At 43.6% G+C, this 26,507-nt stretch overlaps 1 long non-coding RNA gene across 1 annotated transcript; it reads right to left on the bottom strand.

Moving 5' to 3' along the window:
• Positions 1-20: 20 nt before the first annotated feature.
• Positions 21-2,071, bottom strand: LOC126037408 (uncharacterized). Its single transcript, XR_007505688.1, has 4 exons — positions 1,525-2,071; positions 1,084-1,196; positions 642-754; positions 21-313 (listed from the first exon to the last, which is right to left on the bottom strand). It is a non-coding gene; the product is annotated as an uncharacterized LOC126037408 (long non-coding RNA).
• Between the last annotated feature and the right edge of the window lie 24,436 nt (positions 2,072-26,507).

The following is a 26,507-nucleotide window of genomic DNA, read 5'->3' as shown; positions in this document are numbered from 1 at the left end:
CTCGGCAACAACTGCAAACATCAGTGTTATCAAGGTTCTTTGCATACTGAACTCAAAACATAGCACTGTACCAGCTACTAGGAAGACAGTTAACTCTATCCAAGCTGAAACCAGGACACTTTTAACCACTTAACCTTCCGTGACAAATACCCCAAGAGCTCAAGAAGAAAGAGCAGAAAGACAGGAGACAGGTGAAAGCCTAGAGCGCCAGCTAGACGGAATGAAAGACCCTCTTCCTTCTCTAAAGCTTCAGCAAGGCTTCCTTCACCTGCTTGTCTTGGAGTCTTGGGTCGATCCCGGAGAAGAGAGCTTCCTGCAAAAGAGAAGAATCATCTAGGGTAGCCTCATTGGTCAAGTCTGGGGCTGCTACCTGGGATCTCCGGTCCTTATAAGAAAAGGCCAAAAGACGCTAGGAGACGTCTGGAAGGAATCACAGGGGATCCCGGAGGGCACAGGTTCCTCCAAAAAAGAAAAAAACCTCAACGGTAGCTTCCTAGGAGGAGTCTGGGGCTTCAACCTGACCCCTTAGTAGGTAAAGCAGAGGACAGAAGACTGTGGGAGATGCCTGGGAGGAGTCTCAGGTGCCTGTCGGAGTTGAGAGATTTCTCTACAGGAGAACAAAAATGTCTCGAGCTACTTACTTGGAGGAGTCTGGGGCAGGTAGATGGGATCTCCGGTCCCGAACGCAGAGGTCAAAACATTATGGGATGATGCCTGGGAGGAGTCTTGGGTCGATCCCGGAGAAGAGAGCTTCCTGCAAAAGAGAAGAATCATCTAGGGTAGCCTCATTAGTCAAGTCTGGGGCTGCTACCTGGGATCTCCGGTCCTTATAAGAAAAGGCCAAAAGATGCTAGGAGACGTCTGGAAGGAATCACAGGGGATCCCAGAGGGCAGAGGCTCCTCGAAAACAAGAAAAAACGTCAACGGTAGCTTCCTTGGAGGAGTCTGGGGCTTCTACCTGACCCCTTAGGTAGGTAAAGCAGAGGACAGAAGACTGTGGGAGATGCCTGGGAGGAGTCTCAGGTGGCTGTCGGAGTTGAGAGATTTCTCTACAGGAGAACAAAAATGTCTCGAGCTACTTACTTGGAGGAGTCTGGGGCAGGTAGATGGGATCTCCGGTCCCGAACGCAGAGGTCAAAACGTTCTGGGATGACGCCTGGGAGGAGTCTTGGGTCGATCCCGGAGAAGAGAGCTTCCTGCAAAAGTGAAGAATCATCTAGGGTAGCCTCGTTAGTCAAGTCTGGGGCTGCTACCTGGGATCTCCGGTCCTTATAAGAAAAGGCCAAAAGACGCTAGGAGACGTCTGGATGGAATCACAGGGGATCCCGGAGGGCACAGGTTCCTCCAAAAAAGAAAAAAACCTCAACGGTAGCTTCCTAGGAGGAGTCTGGGGCTTCAACCTGACCCCTTAGTAGGTAAAGCAGAGGACAGAAGACTGTGGGAGATGCCTGGGAGGAGTCTCAGGTGCCTGTCGGAGTTGAGAGATTTCTCTACAGGAGAAGAAAAATGTCTTGAGCTACTTACTTGGAGGAGTCTGGAGCAGGTAGCTGGGATCTCCGGTCCCGAACGCAGAGGTCAAAACATTCTGGGATGACGCCTGGGAGGAGTCTTGGGTCGATCCCGGAGAAGAGAGCTTCCTGCAAAAGAGAAGAATCATCTAGGGTAGCATCATTAGACAAGTCTGGGGCTGCTACCTGGGATCTCCGGCCCTTATAAGAAAAGGCCAAAAGACGCTAGGAGACGTCTGCAAGGAATCACAGGGAATCCCGGAGGACAGAGGTTCCCGTGTCCCCAGCGCTGCGATAAACAAAGTGCCTGCTTCTTAACTTCACGTTGGCGTTAAGGAGTTTTATTCTGGATTTCGGTAACGGTTTTGGCGACCCAAATGGGACCTTGCGAGTGAGACTGGACGAGATGGCGTGTCGATCGAGCTCCGGCCGGCACCGAGGTATTCTCGGGGAGAACCGTCACCCTCGACACGCAAAGCTCCTCGCAGCGCTCCCTGGAAAAAAGCTAAGGCGCTGCTTCTTTGGAATTTGTTTGGAAAGCCTGCCCGTGAGGCGCGGCGAAAGCTTCCCAGGGTTGGGGCTTGGAGGGTAGCCGTCTGCAGTGGAAGCCTAGGCGTCTGCCCGTAAGTCATAAGCGAAAGCTATTGCTGGGTTGGACTTTGTGTATTATTTGGGACAGCTGTCGTTTGCATTTGTTTGGTATTTGGTATTTGAATGTATATAAGTATAATGGCATTAGCAAAATTGTTTAAGAATAAGAGTGCAGGAAATAGAACTGCTGATGAAAAGTTACCAGAAACATCACCGCTGGGATGTTTATTGGCACGTTGGGGTGAACTGCAGGAAAAATGGTAAACAAACAGAACTTTGAGTTACAATACTATATTGCAATTACTGTTGTTTTGTAGGAGAGAGAGTAAATGGAATAAAGTGCCATATGTAGATTTGTTCTTTTTAAGTGAACGTATCGGACGGGGACCGGAGGGGAGTCTCCCAGCAGAACCTCTGGTTACAGCTAAACTGGGAGAACAGAAAATTGAATTTGAGTTGACACTAGAGTCACCTTTTCAGTTTTAAATACCTCAGAGGGAGAGTTAAGTTTTGAAGAAATTGGTGGTGTTGGTGCAACAAGTGAACGAGAAACTAGACCCTTCTTTAAATCTTTAACAATGAAATTAGGAAAGCAATGGGTCACTCGGCAGTTTTTGTATGTGCCAAATTCTCCTAAACTCCTGTTAAGGAGAGGTCTATTTGAGAACTTAGAGGCAGAAATTAAATTTAAAAATGGAGAGCTTAAAATTTTAATTCCAGAAACTAAACGTATCGAAGCAGCGGCTTTGTTGTTAACAGGATGTTTACCGAAAGCAGAAGATTATACCGGTCCAAGTGTAATGCTGTCATTCCAGTCGTCTGGACTGGGAAGTTCCCGGTAAATCCAAAAAGCAGAACCTGTGAGAGTTGATTTAAAGCCAGGATCGAATCCGGTAAGAATGAAACAATACCCCCTAAAACCGGAAAGTCGGAAAGAGTTAGTAATGGTAATACAAAAATTTTTAAGATACAAATTGTTAATAGAATGTGAATCCAGATATAACACCCCGATCTTGCCTTTTAAAAGGCTGATGAAAAAGATGATAGATTAGTTCAAGACCTCCTCAGAGCAATAAATCAAATAGTACAAGGTATTCATCCGGTCGTAGCAAATCCTTATACTTTGTTAACAACCCTAACGGAGAAATGAGAATGGTTCACAGTGTTGGACCGAAAAGATGCCTTTTTCTATATTCCCTTGGATCCCAATAGTCAAGAGGTTTTTGCTTTGGAATGGGAAAATCCTGAGACTGGGAGAAAAACACGATATACGTGGACAGTCTTCCCTCAAGGCTTTAAGAATAGTCTTACCATTTTTGGAAATCAATTGGCACGAGAATTAGAGATTTGGAAGAAAGAAAATAATCAAGAAATCTTGCTGAAATATATGGACGATCTGTTAATGGTAGCTGAGACGGAAGAACAATGCACAAAGTTAACTCTTAACTTTTTGAACTTTTTGGGAATCAGTAGATATCGAGTGTCAAAAGAAAAAAACCCAAATAACCCAGAAAGAAGAAACTTAAATTTGAGTTTTAAAATGCTAAAAGGACAGAGACAATTGGGAACTGAGAGAAAAGAGGCAATGTGTCGTCTCCCCGAACCTAAGACTAAAAAAATGAATGACAAGCATTTCCGGGAATGGTCGAGTGGTGTCACCTGTAGATTATAAATTGTGGCTTGCTGGCCTGACCTTTATAGGAGCAGCTCAAAACCTCAAACGACGGATTGGACCGATGCCGAGAAAGCTACCTTCCAAGAATTGAAACAGGCTGTAATAGGGGTGCCAGCCCTAGCGTCTGCCAGATCTCACAAGAGACACTTGAACTTTCTGCTCGTGAAAGAAGAGGTAGAGCTCTGGGTATCCTGGCCCAATATTTAGGGCCAAGTGGGCGAGCTGTGGCCTACTTCTCGAAGCGATTGGATAACGTGAGTCTGGGATGCTCTAGTCGTCCGAGAGCCGTCGCTGCAACTGTGCTACTGATCCAGGAAGCTCGTAAGTTCGCCTGAGGAGAAAGGATTACTGTACGTTTCCCATATGATAACTGTTGTGCTAAAACGGAAAGGGGGGCACTGGTTATCCCCTAGCAGAATGCTGAAATACCAAGTGGTGTTGTTGCTGGAACAAGATGATGTTTACCTAAAAACTACTACCGCCGTTAACCCTGTTGCGTTTTCAACAACTGACCGAGTTAAAGGAGAACTGGAACGTGACTGCTTGCAGGCAATCGAAAGAGTTTACTCCAGCTGACTGGATCTCTGAGATGTGCCACTAGAAGAAACAGATTGGGAACTATATGCCGACGGAAGCGGTTCCATCTGTGAAGGAAAACGTTTTATCGAGATAGACAATAACTACTGAGGAGGTACTTGCGTTGCCAACTTTGCCTTCGATGATCTCTGCCCAAAAGGCTGAATTGATAGCTCTTACTCGAGCTCTGGAACTAAGTCAAGGAAAGCGAGTCAACACTTGGACAGACTCAAAGTATGCTTTTGGAGTGGTACGTGCGCATGGAGCGATACGGGGAGAAAGAGGACTGTTATCTGCACCAGGAACCGCCGTTCAGCACGCAGAACAAATACTGAAATTGTTAGAAAGCATTCAAAAACCAACAGCAGTCACGATGATGCACTGTAAAGCACATCCGTTAGGTAAGACCGGTCCTAACGCAGGTAACCGACTGGCTGATAAAGCTGCTGAAGAGGCTGCAGAAAAAGGCATCCTAGCACTAGTTCCAGAGAAAGGTATAAAATTGCCTAAAGAAACTCCAAATTATAATGAAAAAGATGAAGAATTAATTATTAGATTGCAGGCTAACAAAATGAAACAGGATAGGCTGTAACACCGACAGGTCGAATAATAGTCCCACCCACAATAATAAGAGAAAATGCCCCATTGAACATCACAGAGTATACTGGGAAACAGAAAGCGAAATATGACAAAGATTGTTTAAACAATTATAAGTGGATGTGAAATGTATATGTAAAATTATCCCCGAACCAGTAATAAGATCATCTTTGGGATTATTAAATAAGGAAATTTTTTAGAAGAATATTAGCAAATTGATTTTATAGAATTGCCTTGAAAATAAGGATATGTCCTAGTTTTAGTTGATATCTTTACTGGGTGGCCCAAGGCTTTCCCTTGTCGCACCAACAAAGCAAGGGAAGTAGTCAAAGTCTTGCTCAAAGAGATAATACCAAAATATGGGGTGCCTGTAAGAATGTCATCTGACAATGGCCCTCATTTTATAGCAAAGATTATGAGACAAGTTGAGCCAAGTATTATCTATGGATTGAGACTATCACACCCCACATAGACCACAAGCAAGTGTGTGGGCAGAGAGAGAGAGAGAGAGAATGAACTATATCCTTAAGCAACTGTCGAGTAAAATTTGTCAGGAAACCTCACTCCTCACATGGGTTAAAGCGTTACCCGTGGCTCTATTAAGAATCGGAGTATAGCCAGAAGAGAAAGAAAAGCCAAGTCTTTAGGAAATGTTGTATGAAAGACCATATCAAGAGTCCTGTGTTCTGAGTATCTTGAGTGCCTTTGGAGATATGTTTTTAAAAGGTGTTATGATTTCTTTAAGCAATTCTTTTCAAGAACTTTGTCAGTATGTCTCCACAGCTGGACCCTTAGAACTGGACGTAGCAGCGCATCCCTTCCGACCAGGAGACTGAATATATATAAAATCACCGAGAAGTGGAAAGGACCGTATCGAGTCATTTTAACAACACTTGTAGCAGTAAAGGTCTGGGAGAAGAACCTTGGCTTCATTATTCGAGAATAAAGAAAGCACCCAACAAGAAACTGGAAGTCTAAAGAAACTGTCCCTTTAAAACGGAAAATCTATAAGTAAGTTTCACGTTATCTATTTGGGAAAACAGTTGTGTAAAGTTTATAATGTTGGGGTTGCTATTAGGAATATTGTCGAGGGCAATAATCTTTTTGTGTGTTTAGAGGGTGTATGTGTTTTTTTTGAGGGGTTCTAAACATGAGATAAACAAAATGGAACAATTATTGTTTGAACTATTCATCTTGATATTAACCGGTTTTGTAATTTGAATTAAAAAAAATAATCTAGTTTTGTAACTGATTCAAAGTTTTGTAAAGACACAGAATTTAACCTCGGTAACAGCCTGCCTTTCCGATTCCAAAGTCAGATGAAAATCTAGTTCCGTGGAGAATACTGACATTGAATTTAACCAAAACTTGAGAAAAGAGGTAGAACAACGAGAATCATTTTAGCAGATTAAATTGGATGGATTTAAAAGGCAATTATTTTTTTTAAATTTGAAAGAAGGAATTATAGCGTTGTGAATTATAACGTTACCAAACCATCCACCTCACGGACAAAAGAATTAATTTACTCGCCCTTCGGGAGAAACTTGTACAAGCACCCCTCGGGGCTGTCAGCTGCCAAAACCGTAGAGACAAGTGCAAAAAGGAACTTGGGATCATGTTTAAAATATAAAACGATGTTTAGAACTTACTGGAGTTCCAGGATCCTTGTTAGAGCCACCCAGAGTCGGGACCATCTGTGGAAATTTAGACCGGTTTAGACAACCAGAGAAACATCCCACATCCTAAACAGAGCTGTATGAAAGTTTGTACTTGCAGCTAGCTCCTCTGACCCCAAACTCCCAAGACCTTCTCTAGTAGCTAAAGCTCTAAGATGGGGGTGTATTTGTAGAAAGGATAATAATACTTCACATGATCTTTGGTCCCCTCTTAATAACGGGAAAAATTTAGCTTGGAGTTGACGGCATTAAAGGACAGGTGAAAAGTTCAGGCTTAACTGCTTGGGTGACTAGTGATGCTATATGACCCACTCACCTCTTCATGAAGGAGAAAAGCAAATCGTGGTCTTGAGACTTAATAACTCTATCCTCTCTCTGGAAGAAATCTCCCTTGTGGCCTCGCTCGCGGGTGGACCTGGGGAAATTGAAAAGATGATACCTGGCAATCGCCAAGTCTTAGAACTAAAATAAGATGGGTATTAAAATCTGTATTTTGACCCCAGTTAACACCTCTTCCACATCAGATGACTCTTGACATCTGTCACTCAGTCAAGGCAGTGCCTGCTGCTTCACTTCACCTTGGTGGTGAGGGGTTTGGTTGCGGGTTTCGGTACCACAGCTGCGGGCCGGGGCTGGAGGAGCCGCAGGTGCGGGCAGTGAGAGGCTGATGGCGACGCCCCCTCCCTGGCAAGGGGAGGGGCTGCCGGGGGAGGGGCCGCCGGGAGCCCAGGCAGGAGCGGAGCTGAGCAGTGACCGGGCTGCGGCTGCCCCGAGGGAGAAGGTGAGCGGGGCCGGGCGCCCCTCGGAGCGCGAACGTCGGAGGCGGGGGTGGCCCGGGGGAGGTGGGGGTGCCCCGGGGGAGGTGGGGGTGCCGAGGCCGAGGGGGAGCCCTGGGGGCTCACAGGGCGGCTGAGAGAACGGGCGCGCGGGGGTGGGGTGGGGGGGGGCTGACAGGGCGGCTGAGAGAACGGGCGCGCGGGGGTGGGGGCTCACCGGGCCCCGTGGCGGGGCTGCGTAGTCGGCCGGCGGGTCCCGGGGAAAGCCCCGAGGAGGACGGCGGGGTCCGTGTTGCACGCACGGAGCGGCAGCGGGGCCGCGCCGTGCCGGAGCTACCCGGAGCGGCGCTGGGGGCTCGGCGGGAACTGCCGCTGCGCCGGCGTGGGGAGGTGGGGGGGAACGGAAGCGGCGTCCCCTCGGCGTCAGGCAGCAGGGCAGGCTGCCTCCCGGGGCATGCCGGGAGCTGTAGTTTTCGCGGACTCAGCGGCCGGGCAGCAGCGTGGCTCTCGGGCGCGGCGTAGTCCTCGCGGCCCCCGGAGTCCGACCAGGTCAGACTCGGGAGCGTTGCCGGTTTCGCGTGGTTTTCCGCGGGCTTCCCGCTGCGCCCGCTCCCCGACCAGCCGTGCGGACGCGCCTCCCGGGCGCATGCGCCGTGCTTCGCGTTGGGGCAGCCCGGCGTTCGCTCGCCGGCGCAGGCGCCGTCCCCGTCCCCGGAGGTTTGTGATCTTGGGAAGCCCATGTCCTGGATAGCTGGGGTTGTGCCTTGCAAGCTTGTGGGTTGTGGCTTGCAAGCTTGTGACTCCCACCAAGTTCCCAACAAATTCAAACGTAGAAATTGTGCATCAGCCCTCCTCGCCCCCTCCGAGCTGGTCTGTTCTCTGTGGTCACCATTAGTAGCCTCGGTTTCCCACCTGTGGTTCTCCACAAACCCAGAGCCTCGCAGCTCCATGCTGAAGGGAGTGGGGAGCTACACACGGAGAAGGCAGAGGCCCGAGTTTGTCTTTTGGGGATGAGAAGTGGGGAGGAACTGCCATAAATGGGACGCATCCCTGCTTGAGGCATGGCTGTTTCAGCTGTGCACATGGAAAATCCTCAGATACGTTGCATCTAGCCCTCCTTTCCATTGACCCCAGGAGAACTGGCCTCCTGTGTCCCCCAAGTTTATTTACTTCCTGCTGCAGTGAAGTGGCTATTTTTCTTCTTTTCTCTGAGGATTTTGTGGATCTGGGCGTGGGAAGGAGTGCCTTAATGCTGGCTTTCTCAGCCTACTTCTGGGAAGCCAGGCATATCTGCAGATTAGAGCCGGGGGAGTGGCCCAGACGCCTTTTATTCCTCGGAGGGCAGTGGATTTGGGGAGTTAGAGCAAGGCATGCCTGGATGTTGGCCTCCCTGAGGGGGAGGGGGTTTACAGCCAGATGACTGAAGAGCCTCCCCCAATCACTCCTGGGGAAAGGGTTGGGGGGTGGCTTTTAATGTACCCACGGTATCGATGTGGCAGGTGAGCATACACCCCCCTCTTGGCTGGGGGATCTTATGTGGATGCCTGCTGAGCCAGGGCTGGAAGCCCCTCTGCACACCCTGGAGGAGCTGGGTGCAGACTGGGGACGTGAGGGCAGTCGTGACATGGACACGGAGCGGCAGAGAGTCCTGCTCTTTCAGCAGTTAACGGTGCTACCGCGTGGTCAAAATCTCAAGTGCACCCGTCCAACTGTGCATTCTCTTTCCTGGGGTTTGTTTGAGGGACAAATAAACTGCCCAGCACTAGATGAGAAGGTTGTCTGCACTCCACCTCAAATCAGGTGCGTCACCTCTCCGTCGGGAAAGAAGTATGGGGCTGGGCATAAAAGGAACAGTAACTCCAACGTCGGGATTCTTTTTGGCTCTGGGCACAGAGCAGGTAACCACAGCGATACAGAGAGGGAAGGAGGTGCTGATGGGTTTGTACCTTGGACTTACACTGTAGAGGATGATCTGTTCAGGACATCCATGTCATAGAGTAGCTATTGCATGATTTATACTCGTAATCAGGTTCCTACTTGATAGCCTTAACTTTGCGTGGATTGCGTGTTGAACTTTGCAGTAGTTTGTTTGTTTTTACATTTCCTTAAGGTCTAGGCAAAGGTTTAGAAAGTTAGCAGACTTAAGGATAAGTATTTATTACTTTGTCCTGCCACGTTGCCATTTGAAACCCGTTCTGAGTGTTGGTGGTATTCAAGAAATTGGCCGAGATTTAGAGAGTGAATCTGTATCTTTAGGTGTACTGAGCAGAAAAGTACAATGGATCTTTTTAGTTGCCAGATAGCTTGCTTTATCCAGGCGGTCAATTTGTCAAGATCAGGCTGCAGTGTCCAGGGGGCCGGGGAGGGAAGGTTGGTGTTCAAGCTTCTCATTCCTATCAGCGGTGACTCCGCTTGCACCACTAAGTGGTGCTGTGTACATACGCTTAATTAAATCGGGAGCTGCCTGTGCCTGCCTGCTTGTGCAGTTCGGAGTGGTCATTTTAGAGAAGATGTTCTTTTGGCTGCATTTGTTCTCCTGTGATACAAAAACTTGACAGCTGTTGGGGGCAACTACTACTTTAGGAGGATTTCTATAAAGTAAGAAATTGCTGGTTTTATTTTGTCATGATGGGCAAAACAATAACTGATTCAAAATCACGTCCACTGCAGCTTATGCTTCCGTAACACACCACTCAACTGATTTCTATGCGTAAATGTCTTCGGAGAGGAATCACAGGTGCCTGCTGTGACTGTAGGGACAAGCAGTATGGGCTCACAGGAACAGAACATGCTTTGCCTTCCCATCACCAGAAGAAAGAGAGAAAGAAAGAAAAGAGGTGAAGAAGGGTGCTCAGGAGCAAGAGGCTGCAAGGAAGTTGCTGTACATGATCCTTTTGCCTTGCTTTATCTGACAGAAAAGCTGCCTTCTGCTAGTTGGGTCTTGGCTTGAAAGACAAGGGGGAAGAGACTCCTGCTCCTCTCCCAGGGAGTGTGCTACTTTTGACTGGCTTGTTCTGACTATGTGATCTGCAATTACAATATTTAGGTTGCGTGCTGACAGTCTATACCACTGACTCCCTGAATGGTTTTTCATTTCTGTCCCTGCTTCCTTCTCCAGCTTTTTTCAATATATCAATTTAAAAAAAGAAAAAAAATAATAAAAATTTAACCTTACATGAACATCATGTGTTGGCTTTGGCCCCAAACACTTTATTTCCTAGAAATAAGTTGAGTCTTTTCATCAGAATATGTAAAAGATTTCTAGCCACTGTAGTACTATTGTATTGTTTGTTTTTTTAAATAAGATTCTGTCCAGGTTCCAGCATGTGCACTAAATTTCTACTGCAGTAGAAGAGAGTCTTAAGCTGAAGAGAGATTTCATGCTTGGGAGAGAAAAAGAGCAGATCTTGACTCAAAAGTAACTTTTCCAAGGGAAAGGTAAACTCTTTTGTTTCTTTGGGGATTTTTATTCTGATAGCACAAGCATCTTGTTCTCTCAGGATTTTGTAATCTCTGGGAAAAAAACCCTTGGTGTTGTGTCACTTTCCTCCTTCCCTGGTTGTGTTTTTTTCACTCCTTTTCAGAGGAAGTGCTAATACTGTTATAATTTAGGAAGACATTTTTAACTTGTGACTCGGAGGTCTGCAGACATCACTGTAAAGACAGTTTCTGTGCATCCAAATGCTGTTAATCCCTTCAAATACTAAATGAAAGATGTGTAACTTGGAGCTGAGATGTCAGATTATTCCAGATGGGTCTGGTTTACTTTGCATTCAGTGTTCCTGTAGCCTGTTGCTTTGGAAGGTACAGGTAATAAGCTTTTCAATTGAATAAATGAGCAGTAGTGGTTTTTTGTTTTCCTCCCCTAGAAATGTAGTGCTTGATCAGACTGCACTGGCCTGTAGAAGTTGTGGGCACTGTGGTGTTCTCCAGAATGCTACTTGGGCTGCCACTACAAGTAGGTCTTTTAAAATAGTAACCTTAGACCTTAAAAACACATAAAAACTTCACGATGCTTAAAGTATAGAGCAGAGTAGTCACCAGGTTAAAATAACTTCATGCTTATGACATGCACAGCGATGGTTCCTTTCAGGTTTTTTGGTGTTGGTTTTTTTTTTTTTCTTCTTCTTTAAGATGGCACTGGTTGCAGTGATCTTCAGTTTTACGACACAGCTAACTGTCTTAGTATGGATATGGTTCCTTTCTGCCTACTATTTCCGTTTACTGGCAGACATAGTTAAGATAGCTCTTTGGAGTTGTGGAGTGCGCGTGTGTGTATAGATATATGTGTGTGTGTGTGTGAATGTGTATGAAAATAAGAAGACGTAAAGTCCCCTCCCCACATCATTAGTTTTTGCTGACCTGTATTTCAGTGTTACCAAGATTTTAAAGTGACCCAAGTATTGCTGTTGCAAATGTTTCCATGTTTGTCTAACTATTGTGATGACATAAATAAAAAGAAAAAAATCAAAACACTAAATGTTTTATTACTTGCCCTATAAGTATATAGGTGTTCCCTGTCTAATATCTATTTCTTTTTTCAGGATTCACTGTATTTATTTTTTTTTACCCTATGAAACGGAAAGAGATTTCTGGCTTACTGTTGGCTTTTGATAGACGTTTTATCCTTGGGGAATTGCCCACCAATTACTTCATAGAGTTTGGAATTTAACTGAAGGACATTTTGCATGCCCGTGTTCAAATAGCGATGCTAACAGGCCACCATACGGTTCATGTTGATAGCTTTATGGATACTTAAAGGTAGGCAATAGTCTTATTTTTTAATAATGCTTAACCTTTTTCTCTTTGGCATGAACAAGCAAGTCTGCCTGGTTTTGTAGGACTTGCAGCTTTTCCTTAACATCAGACTTTAAAAAGGGGAGAACCAGTAGTATCAGGTATGCAGTTAGGATGGCGATTTTTAAAATACTAAGCTGCGTAACAGTCTCGGGAAGAACATGTGTGGCTGGGCGTGAGAGTCTGTGGTACAGCATTACTAACCTTTGCTAAAAAAAGTTTTGAAGAATGAAGCATTTGCTTTATGAACGGTACTTGAGGACGAATTCTGATGCTGCTAAAGTTTATTGAAAAATAGGCACTGATTTCAGTGATGATGCAGGTGTGGTTTCTGTTCATGCCTTAAATCTGAAAAGAAGAGAAGAGAAACCTCCATTTGAAGGAGGATTTTGTATGAAGGGTAATCAAACCAGTAACCTGCTTTAAGAACGACTTTAACATATTTGGAGCATCGGTTAAAGGCAAATAAGTAAGGTTTATCATATCCTCCTACCTAAGCTGTGACTATTGAATACAGTCGGCAGTCCACCTCAGAACTTGCTGGTGTGCAACTGCAACGTGTTAAGTTGTAAGGCTTCACAGCCACGAGCTGATGGGCCACAGTTCTCTCCGAGCATAAAGCGCTGTAAGTTTTAGTTTCTTGCACAGCAGTGACTCTTTTCAACATTAGTAACTATACAACAGGGTAAAAGGCAAATTTAGTGAATAATAATGTGTCGTTCTCAGAGTAGCTGTTTGCATTTCACCATGATGCAGATGCTTTTTATAGCAGTTGTGTTGGCACATGTCTTATAATTCGGTTAATAATCTCCTGAACTCATGTAAACTTTTGGCTTCAACTGCATCACTGACAATATGTTTCACAATAGAATAATTATTTCCCTTATAAAAAAAAAGGGGGGGGGGGGGAGGGAATAGGAAGAAGGGGTGGAGGAAGTGGGTATAAAAAAATCTGTTGTCTGCCAGTGCTGTGGGCTGCTCACTCATTTTTCTGTAGAACTCCTGGGTTTTCTTTTTTTGTTGTTGTTTTTCTACCTTAGCCTATTAGCCTATCCTCTGCACCTTTGGTCATTTCCTGAAGTTTGTCTGTAGTTTCCTACATGAGTAGGTAAATGTATCTATTTTACTTTACAGAGCTTTGATAGTTTTTTTAAATTGTACAAGTAATTTCAATCTTGGAACAAATGTCTTTGCTTATTGATTTTTGTGAGTAGCTGCAAAAATCTTATGTATTAGTTGCCCCTTTTAAAATTAAAATAAAAATGAATGCTATGCAAGAAATAGGTTGCAAGTAACTGTTAGGGTCTTACTACTGCTCGCTGTTGAGAGATCGTGGGAAGTGCAGAGAATTTGTGTTAAAAGTTACGGGCGTTTTTCAAGATAGTTTTCCAGGTCTGAGGCGTGCTGAAATATCTTTTTCCTATGATAGTGTGTTTAGTTTCGTTGACTTCAGCAGAACACACAGAATACATTGACTTAAACTAGCTGAGAATCTGATGATAAGGTTTTATACTCTACCTAACATAGTGTTGTGATGACCTGTCCCCTGAACTCAAAATTATGTTTGATGATCGTAACAGGAGGCCGGATCTTTGATCTGGAAATTATGCTGATAGCGACATTACAGAATCCAGGCTTGTAACTTCACTGGTTTCTTGCAGCCCCTCAAGTTCATGAAGGACAATAAAGACCCATTCTCTTTTGTTCTTGTGCTATAATCAGTGATGGAAGTATGACATTGTCAGTTGTAAGAAGTGGCTTAACTGCTGTTGGAGTCTGCTTTTATGCCTGGAAAACCTGTTGATTTGCATGGGTTTGCACAGCTTGTGCTAATGATATGGCTGGAATGAGACAGGGTCTTGTGTAGTCTGCAAGGGCTGTATATGGTCCTGGTTTATAGCTGGGTGGGAGGGATTGGTTCAAGTTACTTCTGATTTGCCCTATTTAATATCTTAAATAGGAGTGGACAGGGTGATTGGAACGGTTTCATTTTTACAAGAGGACATTTATAAATCGGTTTTTATCCTGTGTTAGAATTAAGATGTGTATTTACTGGAGACAAGGAGTCTAGCCTGAACACTGAAACACCTCCGTTTTGGGCACACTGTTAGAACTTTTTTAAAATTTTCAAATCATAACAGTCTGTCAGTTTATGCTTGTTGAGTCTGAGACATTACATGATGCCCTTTGAACAGGTAAATATTGCTAGTACTTGATACTTGGTTTGTAGACTATACCTTTTGTATGTTCTGAAATCACATATAAATAACTTCTGTTGTTTCCCTTTCATTTATAGAAGCTCTGTTCATCAAACCATATAAGCACATACCTAAATTCAGTGTTAAACTTCCTGAATTGCTCTAAACTATTGCGTTGCTGTAAACTGTTTTGGCTGATAAACCTAAGCGGTCAGCTTGGTATTCCTCCATGTATATGTGATTAAGATGCAATAGGTCGGAACAAGTTACCAGGCAACTGCATGCTCCAGCTGCATAGGAGGCACAAAGCAGCTGGCCCGTTCCTTGTAATCAGTGGGAAAGTACAGATTCTCCTGTGACCTCGGTCACTCTTGTCTAACATATTAGATAAGAGTATTTTTATACTCCTCTCGCAGTGGGAGAAACACTGCTTGTGTCTGTGCAGTGTGTGAAAATCACTTTACCAAGATGCTTTTATTTTTAAGCCCTTGGGGGAAAAAAACCTCAAAACAAAGCGGAATTTAAAAACTTTTTTAATCCAAGGCAAACGTCAGGATTCTCATTCTTACAAAGTATTTTACAATTGTGTAACCTTGTAGACTGAACGGAGAATGAGGATCTTGCATGTGACATACTCAAAAGTTTCATTTTCGGTGTTCTACACGCTTCTACTGATCACAGCGCCTTTGTTTCCTAACAGCAACTGGCAACAGACAATGCGTATGGGTTTCAAGGCCCTGTGGAACAGAGAAGGTAGTTTGCCAGTGTTCTTACTGCTGTTGCAGACATTGTTTCAGTGGACTGAAAGTGGCACGTTCCAAGTACCCTTTCCTACCATTGCTGCGTATATTTTTTTTTTTTTCAATCCAGAAGAATGTTTCTGTACTTCCCTTCCCTATAGGTGCATGTTGATTTACATTGCATGCTATTGCAGTGTTCTTAGTCTACCAGTTACAGATTACTCCTTTCAGTTCTTGTGCATTTCTGAATGTGTATCTACCTACTAAACTCACATTTCTTCAGACCTGATATGCAACTGCTACGGAAGTCAGCTATTGTGCTAGTTATGGTGTTTACCCCGTCAGTTGTTTTACTGTCTTAATAAGTACCTTGATGACAGAGAAGGGGAGTGTCAGAAAATGGACAAGTCAGGCTTTATATTAGAGATGGTTTTCATAAGATTTAAGAGAATGCAGTTTTGGCATAAGGATTTACATACCGCTCCCGGTGTTCTGTTGGGCTGACGGTGTTCTGTTGGGCTGACGTTTTGCAAGAAGCTGAGGTGTTTAACTTTCAAAAGCTGTTTATGTAAATTGGCTTACCTCTGAGTAGTCTCCTTCAGCTGTGTGTAACGAAGAAATAAATGTGCATCTCTAGACATGTGCATATGCAGATAGAATTGTAAGTGCAGAGCTGGGGATGATGCTTGTGTTTGAGGGTAGAAATACGGAGAGGGACAGCAGTGGGGAAAGAAGAACCTTTGAAGATAGTCTAGTGTTGCTCTCATTCTAGAGGTGAATGATCAACTTTCTGTACCATTCTTGACAAACGCTTGCCTAATTTATTCTTAAACATTTCCTGTAATTATTACTACTGTTGCAAAGATTGCCACATACCCTAAGTTTTTCAGGTTGTAATTTAAGCCCCATGATTCCGTGTAACTGTGTGCAGTGGATGCACAGAAAAGTTCTTCCTTATAGCTACCTTTTAGAGTTTAAACATTGTTCTTTCTCTTCAGTATTGCCCTTTCTAGGTTAAGAGGCTGTTTTTCAATTTATGCTTTGAAGTCAGACTCCTGTACATCGTTGAGCACCCTCTTGGACTTACTGTAGACCCTCACCAGTTATACTACACCCTTCTTGAAAAGCAGTACATCATCTGGAGGGTTCAGCAGCTAATCCGTGCAAATGTAGCGCGGCAGAAATACTGCTTGGATGTACTACCTCAAGTGTGATGTGTGAGGAGGATTCACTGGGCCTTTTGATTAGCAAGAGACGGTACATAAGAACTAGGTGACAGAAATAGGACACGCAGCTGGCACACTGGCCTTCAAGCTTACAGTGCAGCTCCGTGGGCTTTGGCTGGCTAAAGAAGAGCATGAGGCACAGGAGAGAACTGCTGCTGGATCTTAGTGAAAGACGGTAAGTCATTTGGAGAGAGGTTTTCAAAGCCAGGAATTCAAGTCGGGTGCCCAATTCCAGAGTGCCTGTGAAATCCCTGTGTACTGCCCTCGCTTGTCTAACTTTGTGTTGTATATTGTCTAGCAGCTTTTCTTTCAAAGACAACAAAGCTACACTTGTGTGATAGGTGATGTAATGATCTCATAATAACAGGCAAAATCCAAGTCACAGAAAATGCCAGCATTTGAAAGAGAGCCGGATAGGAGAGCCTTTTTTGTATGGATCAGTTGTCTTGTTCTGATTTTTTTGTTTTACAGGTAAAATCACAGCTCAGTGTGACATGGAAATAACTGGAAATAGTTTTATTTTTAAATTCGGGGCCTTATTTTCCTTGAAACTGGATTTTCAGATACGGTGCTAGAAGACGTTACAGAATTGTAAATGTTGTTTCTGCCTCCTGTTCCTCTTGAACATTTGGTTTCCTGGGGAAAAATACTGTGTAAGCTCTGTAAGCAAAGAGGTTTTATATTTTTGGAATACTTGCCAGCTGAATGGTTTGTACCTTGGACTTAAACTGTAGAGGAGGATCTGTTCAGGACATCCATGTTATAGAGTAGCTGTTGCATGACTTATACTTGTAATCCGGTTCCTACTTGATAGCCTTAACTTTGCGTGGATTGTGTGTTGAACTTTCCAGTAGTTTGTTTGTTTTTACATTTCCTTAAGGTCTAGGCAAAGGCTTAGAGAGTTAGCAGACTTAAGGATAAGCATTTATTACTTTGTCCTGCCACGTTGCTATTTGAAACCTGTTCTGAGTGTTGGTGGTATTCAAGAAATTGCCGAGATTTCGAGGGTGAAATCTGTATCTTTAGGTGTACTGAGCAGAAAAGTACAATGGATCTTTTTAGTTGCCAGATAGCTTGCTTTATCCAGGCGGTCAATTTGTCAAGATCAGGCTGCAGCGTGGCCAATTCATTTCTTAGTTCCAACAACTGCCATCTTAATGTAGAGATTTATTCTGTAATCAAAACTGGAACTGTTGTCCCTGGTTATGTGTGCTTACTTATTTGTTTTTAACGCTGCTTCAGTGAGACTCCGTCTGAGGGCAGAAGAATCACAAAGCTAGACCAGATTTTGCTAAATGGAAATAACATAACACTGGTAAGTCAGCATTGTTAAAATGCTGCATGCATTTATTTTCTGTACCTGTAAATCAATCGGTCACTGAGCTCAGCTACTTTAAGCTGAGCTTTCCAGACAATTCCATTACACAAGGTAATTTCAAGTAGCTTCTGGGGCATATGTGTGTATGAATGATGCTGTAAAAGTGACCTTGCTGTCTTAGTACACGTTACAGTTTAAAAAAAAAAAAAAAAGAGCATGTCCCTAACTTTATTTGGTGAATGTTTTTCTGGTCTTCAGGTGTGCCAGGGAATCACTGGCTTTGTTAAGCGCTCCGTAAGCTGGTTCATACAGTGGCTTTTAACTCACGAGTGTTTGCCTGCATAAGCGTGTAGGTGGAATGCATCTACGTTTTATCCATTATTGTATGTATAGATGTGTTTGCAGCAGTTTGGATGTTTACAAGCTTGTCAAGTCATTTGGCAGTTATGATTACCATGTGATGCCCAGAGAGCTGTACCTTTACGTGCTCTGAAAAAAATCTGGAGGTCTGTTGGCTTATACCAAATCAGAAGCACTATGATTTTTAGTTTATTCTCTGCTGGTGTAGGTAGGTCAGTACTGCAACAGTAATTAAATACTGTGATTATGCATCCCTAAGCTGAATTCTGCGACTTCCTAAATACCACAAGAGCAGACCTAGAATAGTTTGTTGTTTGTCGGCATAGATGGCTACAAAGTCAGGACTTCCTACGTAAAAGCATTCCTAATTTTGTGGGAAGAGGAGAGGATGACCAACTCGAGTCGAAATGAGCTCTGTGTGAACGAGGAACAATCTCCATTTTGCTGTCTTACCCAGCTTGCACCTCCTCACTGTGTGTTTGAGCAAGTGCCATCTTGCCTTAATTTCTAAGCCTCTTTCTGCTTTGGTTATTGTTCTGCCTCCTTAAAGGATAGTGCATGTTCTGACTTCTTGTGTGGGGTAAAATTACTACCCTCCGGTTAAGCTGGTGGTATACTGCCCTGGAAGCAGAAGCTGGTGATGCTTAGAGTGCAAATTTTCAGCGAGACGTAGATACGTTTCTGTATCGGATCTTGTGCCTCTCTTGCGGACACGTCTTCCCACGTCAGGAAGACTATGCTTTAGACTTTTTCTTACTTCGGTCCTGAAAGCAGCAAAGTTCTTCCTCTTTAGAAGTGCTCAGCTAATTATTAAGAACGTATCAGTAAAAGCAATGGTTATCCTCTTCTTTTATCCCTTATTCAGGAAAGGTGCATCACTAATGATGATGCTGGTTTTGTAAGTTGAAACCGTTACTTTCCTGTAAAGACACACTAATTTGTTCTGAATAAAAGCCTTTCTTTTTGTTCTCTTTGTGCTCAGTTACGTAAGTGCACGAGTGAGTTAGTTTTCCAACGGGTTGATGGAGTGGAAAAAGAATAGTTACGTTCCAGTTGCTGTCGGTCTTCAGTTTTTCTACATCTGTTGCATTTGTTTATGGCCCAAGTCTATATAAAACCCAAATCGTGGGCCAAGAGATTGCTATTCTTTGCACTACAGGCAGATACTAAGCTGGATCATTTGTTTAAACCCTGCTTCAGGCTGTGTCGCCAGAAACCGTGTGGTAGAGTGCTGCAGAATTCTGAAAGCTCTTCAGAGTGGATGCATCTGTTTGATGCTCAGCAGCCGTTGGTTCTGCTGGCCTTGAGGTTCAGCCCTCTTGGACTTGTTTTGCTTGGCAGATGTACTCTCTTGTAGTAAAGGCATTGTAGTGGTATTTTGCGAGTGAGGACAGACAGACCAGACATCGTTCATGTCCAGGGAGCCGGGGCGGGAAGGTTGGTGTTCAAGCTTCTCATTCCTGTCAGCGGTGACTCCGCTTGCACCACTAAGTGGTGCTGTGTACATACGCTTTATTAAATCGGGAGCTGCCTGTGCCTGCCTGCTTGTGTAGTTCGGAGCGGTCCTTTTAGAGAAGATGTTCTTTTGGCTGCATTTGTTCTCCTGTGATACAAAAACTTGACAGCTGTTGGGGGCAACTACTACTTTAGGAGAATTTCTATAAAGTAAGAAATTGCTGGTTTTATTTTGTCATGGTGGGCACAAAATTAACTGATTCAAAATCACGTCCACTGCAGCTTATGCTTCCGTAACACACCACTCAACTGATTTCTATGCGTAAATGTCTTCGGAGAGGAATCACAGGTGCCTGCTGTGACTATAGGGACAAGCAGTATGGGCTCACAGGAACAGAACATGCTTTGCCTTCCCATCACCAGAAGAAAGAGAGAAAGAAAGAAAGAGGTGAAGAAGGGTGCTCAGGAGCAAGAGGCTGCAAGGAAGTTGCTGTACATGATCCTTTTGCCTTGCTTTATCTGACAGAAAAGCTGCCTTCTGCTAGTTGGGTCTTGGCTTGAAAGACAAGGGGGAAGAGACTCCTGCCCCTCTCCCAGGGAGTGTGCTACTTTTGACTGGCTTGTTCTGACTATGTGATCTGCAATTACAATATTTAGGTTGCGTGCTGACAGTCTATACCACTGACTCCCTGAGTGGTTTTTCATTTCTGTCCCTGCTTCCTTCTCCAGCTTTTTTCAATATATGAATTTAAAAAAAAAAAAAAAAAAATTAATAAAAAGTTAACCTTACATGAACATCATGTGTTGGCTTTGGCCCCAAACACTTTATTTCCTAGAAATAAGTTGAGTCTTTTCATCAGAATATGTAAAAGATTTCTAGCCACTGTAGTACTATTGTATTGTTTGTTTTTTTAAATAAGATTCTGTCCAGGTTCCAGCATGTGCACTAAATTTCTACTGCAGTAGAAGAGAGTCTTAAGCTGAAGAGAGATTTCATGCTTTGGAGAGAAAAAGGGCAGATCTTGACTCAAAAGTAACTTTTCCAAGGGAAAGGTAAACTCTTTTGTTTCTTTGGGGATTTTTATTCTGATAGCACAAGCATCTTGTTCTCTCAGGATTTTGTAATCTCTGGGAAAAAAACCCTTGGTGTTGTGTCACTTCCTCCTTCCCTGGTTGTGTTTTTTTCACTCCTTTTCAGAGGAAGTGCTAATATTGTTATAATTTAGGAAGACATTTTAACTTTTGACTCGGAGGTCTGCAGACTTCACTGTAAAGACAGTTTCTGTGCATCCAAATGCTGTTAATCCCTTAAAATACGAAATGAAAGATGTGTAACTTGGAGCTGAGACTGAGTCAGAGTATTCCAGATGGGTCTGGTTCACTTTGCATTCAGTGTTCCTGTAGCCTGTTGCTTTGGAAGGTACAGGTAATAAGCTTTTCAATTGAATAAATGAGCGGTAGTGGTTTTTTGTTTTCCTCCCCTAGAAATGTAGTGCTTGATCAGACTGCACTGACCTGTAGAAGTTGTGGGCACTGTGGTGTTCTCCAGGATGCTACTTGGGCTGCCACTACAAGTAGGCCATTTAAAATAATAACCTTAGACTTTAAAAATACATAAAAACTTCATGATGCTTAAAGTATAGAGCAGAGTAGTCATCAGGTTAAAATAACTTCATGCTTATGACGTGCACAGTGATGGTTCCTTTCAGGTTTTTTGGTGGTTGTTGGTGGTGGTTGTTTTTCCTTCTTTAAGATGGCACTGGTTGCAGTGATCTTCAGTTTTACGACACAGCTAACTGTCTTAGTATAGATATGGTTCCTTTCTGCCTACTATTTCCGTTTACTGGCAGACATAGTTAAGATAGCTCTTTGGAGTTGTGGAGTGCGCGTGTGTATATAGATATATGTGTGTGTGTGTGAATGTGTCTGAAAATAATAAGACCTAAAGTCCCCTCCCCACATCATTAGCTTTCACTGCCCTGTATTTCAGTGTTACCAAGATTTTAAAGTGACCCAAGTATTGCTGTTGCAAATGTTTCCATGTTTGTCTAACTATTGTGATGACATAAAAAAAAATAAAATCAAAACACTAAATGTTTTATTACTTGCCCTATAAGTATATAGGCGTTCCCTGTCTAATATCTATTTCTTTTTTCAGGATTCACTGTATTTATTTTTTTTTACCCTATGAAACGGAAAGAGATTTCTGGCTTACTGTTGGCTTTTGATAGACGTTTTATCCTTGGGGAATTGCCCACCAATTACTTCATAGAGTTTGGAATTTAACTGAAGGACATTTTGCATGCCCGTGTTCAAATAGCGATGCTAACAGGCCACCATACGGTTCATGTTGATAGCTTTATGGATACTTAAAGGTAGGCAATAGTCTTATTTTTTAATAATGCTTAACCTTTTTCTCTTTGGCAAGAACAAGCAAGTCTGCCTGGTTTTGTAGGACTTGCAGCTTTTCCTTAACATCAGACTTTAAAAAGGGGAGAACCAGTAGTATCAGGTACGCAGTTAGGATGGCGATTTTTAAAATACTAAGCTGCGTAACAGTCTCGGGAAGAACATGTGTGGCTGGGCGTGAGAGTCTGTGGTACAGCATTACTAACCTTTGCTAAAAAAAGTTTTGAAGAATGAAGCATTTGCTTTATGAACGGTACTTGAGGACGAATTCTGATGCTGCTGCTAAAGTTTATTGAAAAATAGGCACTGATTTCAGTGATGATGCAGGTGTGGTTTCTGTTCATGCCTTAAATCTGAAAAGAAGAGAAGAGAAACCTCCATTTGAAGGAGGATTTTGTATGAAGGGTAATCAAACCAGTAACCTGCTTTAAGAACGACTTTAAAATATTTGGAGCATCGGTTAAAGGCAAATAAGTAAAGTTTATCATATCCTCCTACCTAAGCTGTGACTATTGAATACAGTCGGCAGTCCACCTCAGAACTTGCTGGTGTGCAACTGCAACGTGTTAAGTTGTAAGGCTTCACAGCCACGAGCTGATGGGCCACAGTTCTCTCCGAGCATAAAGCGCTGTAAGTTTTAGTTTCTTGCACAGCAGTGACTCTTTTCAACATTAGTAACTATACAACAGGGTAAAAGGCAAATTTAGTGAATAATAATGTGTCGTTCTCAGAGTAGCTGTTTGCATTTCACCATGATGCAGATGCTTTTTATAGCAGTTGTGTTGGCACATGTGTTAGAATTCGGTTAATTCTCTCCTGAACTCATTTAAACTTTTGGCTTCAACTGCATCACTGGCAATATGTTTCAGAATAGAATAATTATTTCCTTTAAAAAAAAACGGGGGTGGGGGGGTAAGAAGAAGGGGTGGAGGAAGCGGGGATAAAAAAATCTGTTGTCTGCCAGTGCTGTGGGCTGCTCACTCATTTTTCTGTAGAACTTCTGGGGGGTTTTTGTTGTTGTTGTTCTTCTTCTTCTTCTACCTTAATGCTAATAGGCATTTCTACCTTTTCTACCTTGTTTTTCTACCTAATGCTAATAGGCATTAGCCTATCCTCTGCACCTTTGGTCATTTCCTGAAGTTTGTCTGTAGTTTCCTACATTAGTAGGTAAATGTATCTATTTTACTTTACAGAGCTTTGCTAGTTTTTTAAATTATACAAGAAATTTAAGTCTTGGAACAAATGTCTTTGCTTATTGATTTTTGTGAGTAGCTGCAAAAATCTTATTTATTAGTTGCCCCTTTTAAAATTAAAATGAATGCTATGCAAGAAATAGGTTGCAAGTAACTGTTAGGGTCTTACTACTGCTCGCTGTTGAGAGATCGTGGGAAGTGCAGAGAATTTGTGTTAAAAGTTACGGGCGTTTTTCAAGATAGTTTTCCAGGTCTGAGGCGTGCTGAAATATCTTTTTCCTATGATAGTGTGTTTAGTTTCGTTGACTTCAGCAGAACACACAGAATACATTGACTTAAACTAGCTGAGAATCTGATGATAAGGTTTTATACTCTACCTAACATAGTGTTGTGATGACCTGTCCCCTGAACTCAAAATTATGTTTGATGATCGTAACAGGAGGCCGGATCTTTGATCTGGAAATTATGCTGATAGCGACATTACAGAATCCAGGCTTGTAACTTCACTGGTTTCTTGCAGCCCCTCAAGTTCATGAAGGACAATAAAGACCCATTCTCTTTTGTTCTTGTGCTATAATCAGTGATGGAAGTATGACATTGTCAGTTGTAAGAAGTGGCTTAACTGCTGTTGGAGTCTGCTTTTACGCCTGGAAAACCTGTTGATTTGCATGGGTTTGCACAGCTTGTGCTAATGATATGGCTGGAATGAGACAGGGTCTTGTGTAGTCTGCAAGGGCTGTATATGGTCCTGGTTTATAGCTGGGTGGGAGGGATTGGTTCAAGTTATTTCTGATTTGCCCTATTTAATATCTTTGTTTCCTAATGGCAACTGGCAACAGACAATGCGTATGGGTTTCAAGGCCCTGTGGAACCGAGAAGGTAGTTTGCCAGTGTTCTTACTGCTGTTGCAGACGTCGTTTCAGTGGATTGAAAGTGGCACATTCCAAGTACCTTTTCCTACCATTGCTGCATTTTGGTTTTTTTTAAATCCAGAAGAATGTTTCTGTACTTCCCTTCCCTTCCCTATAGGTGCATGTTGATTTACATTGCATGCTATTGCAGCGTTCTTAGTCTACCAGTTACAGATTACTCCTTTCAGTTCTTGTGCATTTCTGAATGTGTATCTACCTACTAAACTCACATTTATTCAGACATGATATGCGGCTGCGTGGTCCTTTGTTACCGGCTGGGCTGAAACCACGACACACTTGTATGCAGCTTTTTTTTTTCCCCCTTTCTTTTTTTCAGGTCAGTAATTTTGTTTCGAGTGTTCTGTTTCTCGAAATGAGCATTCAGTGATGGAGTTAAGTATTCTTTATTGCAGCGCTGGAAGAACGGAGGATCGCTCCTCCAAATGTGCTTTCTGGCTGGGACTAATTGTATAGGTTAAATACCTGCCTTACATACATATTCATAAAATTTCTGAGAAATAATATACATATTCATTGATTTTCCGAGAAGTCATTAGCATATGTAAATGTCCTTTATGCATGCGTGTTGAAGGTCTTCGGTGGTCTTCTGGAGTCCTCTGGTGGTCTTCCATAGTCTTCCTCACTTGTCCGCTGTTTGAACTTTGTTGTACGAGTTTGCGCAGTACGATCCCCTTCTGGGCCCCACAAACAACTTCTCTGCTTATCACCTAGCTTTTGGCTCAGTCACCACAAGAGACAGAACATATTTTCTTATCAAACAGAATACCTCCTCAAAGAGGGCATGTTATTTTGTCTTATATTACAGACACAGGAATCTTGTGCTTTATGTCCTTGGCTTGTCTACGTAAATCAACTTACAGAGGCAGTTGTTAACCTTCTAACAAATTCCTGAGTCTTTTATTTAGCAATACACTGAGTCTAAACATACGTTCTATTTCTACATCTACTAGGCCTAGTGTCAGTTTCTGCATCAGTTCAGGGGTAGAAAGATGGTTTAATAGTATGCATTGTTTGGGGTTTTTTTTGTTGTTTGGTTTTTTTTTTAGTCTTCATGCATTGTGTTTTCCTGCAATTCCCAACTTTATTGAAGAAGGAACGTTGGGTTTTTAACAGTTCTGCTGTGTAAGTTGTTATCTCTCTTAACGGGACTGATGGTGACATTGTTTAGCAGGGGTTAGGGTGAGCATCTTGTATGTATTTGTCTATGGAGTTTTAGTACTACTGATGAAAGCAGAAGGGCCGTGAGGCACAGTGCCCTTCAGGGTTTGGGGTGCCTTTCCTCATTGCCCACAGAATGCCACGTTGTCCTTAGAATCTTTGCAGCTGGTGGCAGGCCCCTCGTAGATTACAAGGCTTGGGACTTGACTTTCTTTTGTGGGCATGTAGCAGAGCTCAGAGTCTCTGGGGAGCTGTAGGTTAGGGGGTGCCCCCAGAATTTGGGATGTTGCTCAGAAGAGCGGCTCTTGAGGAGTAGCCACTGAAGGGGGTTCAGGAGTGCAGATTGAGGGCAGGAGGTGTCAGGAAGCAGTGGGGTTCCTTTCCTGACAGTTGAGGAGAAGAAAAGGGGTTTCTTAAGTTTTGGGACTGCTGGGGAAAGGGAGGAGGGTTCACCAGCCCTTCTCAGAGGAGTTTTGCAGTTGGATTTGAATGTCATAGAATCGTAGAATGGTTTGGGTTGGAAGGCACCATAAAGATCCTCTAGTTCCAACCCTCCCCCACGGACGCCGTCCGCAAGACCAGGTTGCTGAAAGCCCCATCTGACTTGGCCTTGAATGCTTCCAGGGAGGGAGCATCCGCAGGTTCTCTGGGCAACGCGTTCCAGTGCCTCGCCACCCCTAGTGAGAAACGTCTTCCTAACGCCTAAACTAAATGTACCCTCCTTAGGACTAAAGCCGTTACCGCCTTGTCCTATGGCTGTACTCCCTTGTAAAAAGTCCCTCTGCAGGTTTCTTATAGGCACCCTTTACGTACCGTGAAGTCTGCTATAAGGTCTCCCGAAAAGCTGCATGCCGGTGAGCGGTCCGAGAAGGTGAGGCGGTCGTCGGCCGGGTCGGTGTTGAATAGCAAAGTATTATGGGGCTGCTCGGTTCAGCCTTTACCTTCTGTTGTGGAGGTGCTGTGTGGGCTATCTTTGAATTGGATGAGCGTTTCAGGTGAGCTGTGGATTAGCGAGGAGGAGTGTGGGGCCGATGGCTTCTCACGAGTGCCACGCTAACGTGGTTTCTCTCGGTACCTTAGATACCACGAGTGATGATGGCTGCAGGGTCTAAGTCTGGAATGAGCGGGGAAGTGAACACGGTGGCACTTGTGAGGAGGGGGGAGTTGGGGAAGTAGTTGGCGTTGGCCAGCGGGATGCTTACTCCCTTTTCTGATTTGTTTGTGTTTGTTTTTTTCATTGCAGATGTTGAAGAGCAATGTTCCCCTTGAGGAACATCCCAGTTAGCCCGTGTGGTTTTGTGGAGGATGGATTTGGACCCTCA

The sequence above is a fragment of the Accipiter gentilis genome, unplaced genomic scaffold (genome assembly GCF_929443795.1).
Source record: "Accipiter gentilis unplaced genomic scaffold, bAccGen1.1, whole genome shotgun sequence".
Classification (NCBI taxonomy): domain Eukaryota; kingdom Metazoa; phylum Chordata; class Aves; order Accipitriformes; family Accipitridae; genus Astur; species Astur gentilis.
This window is presented reverse-complemented; position numbering and strand designations above follow the sequence as displayed.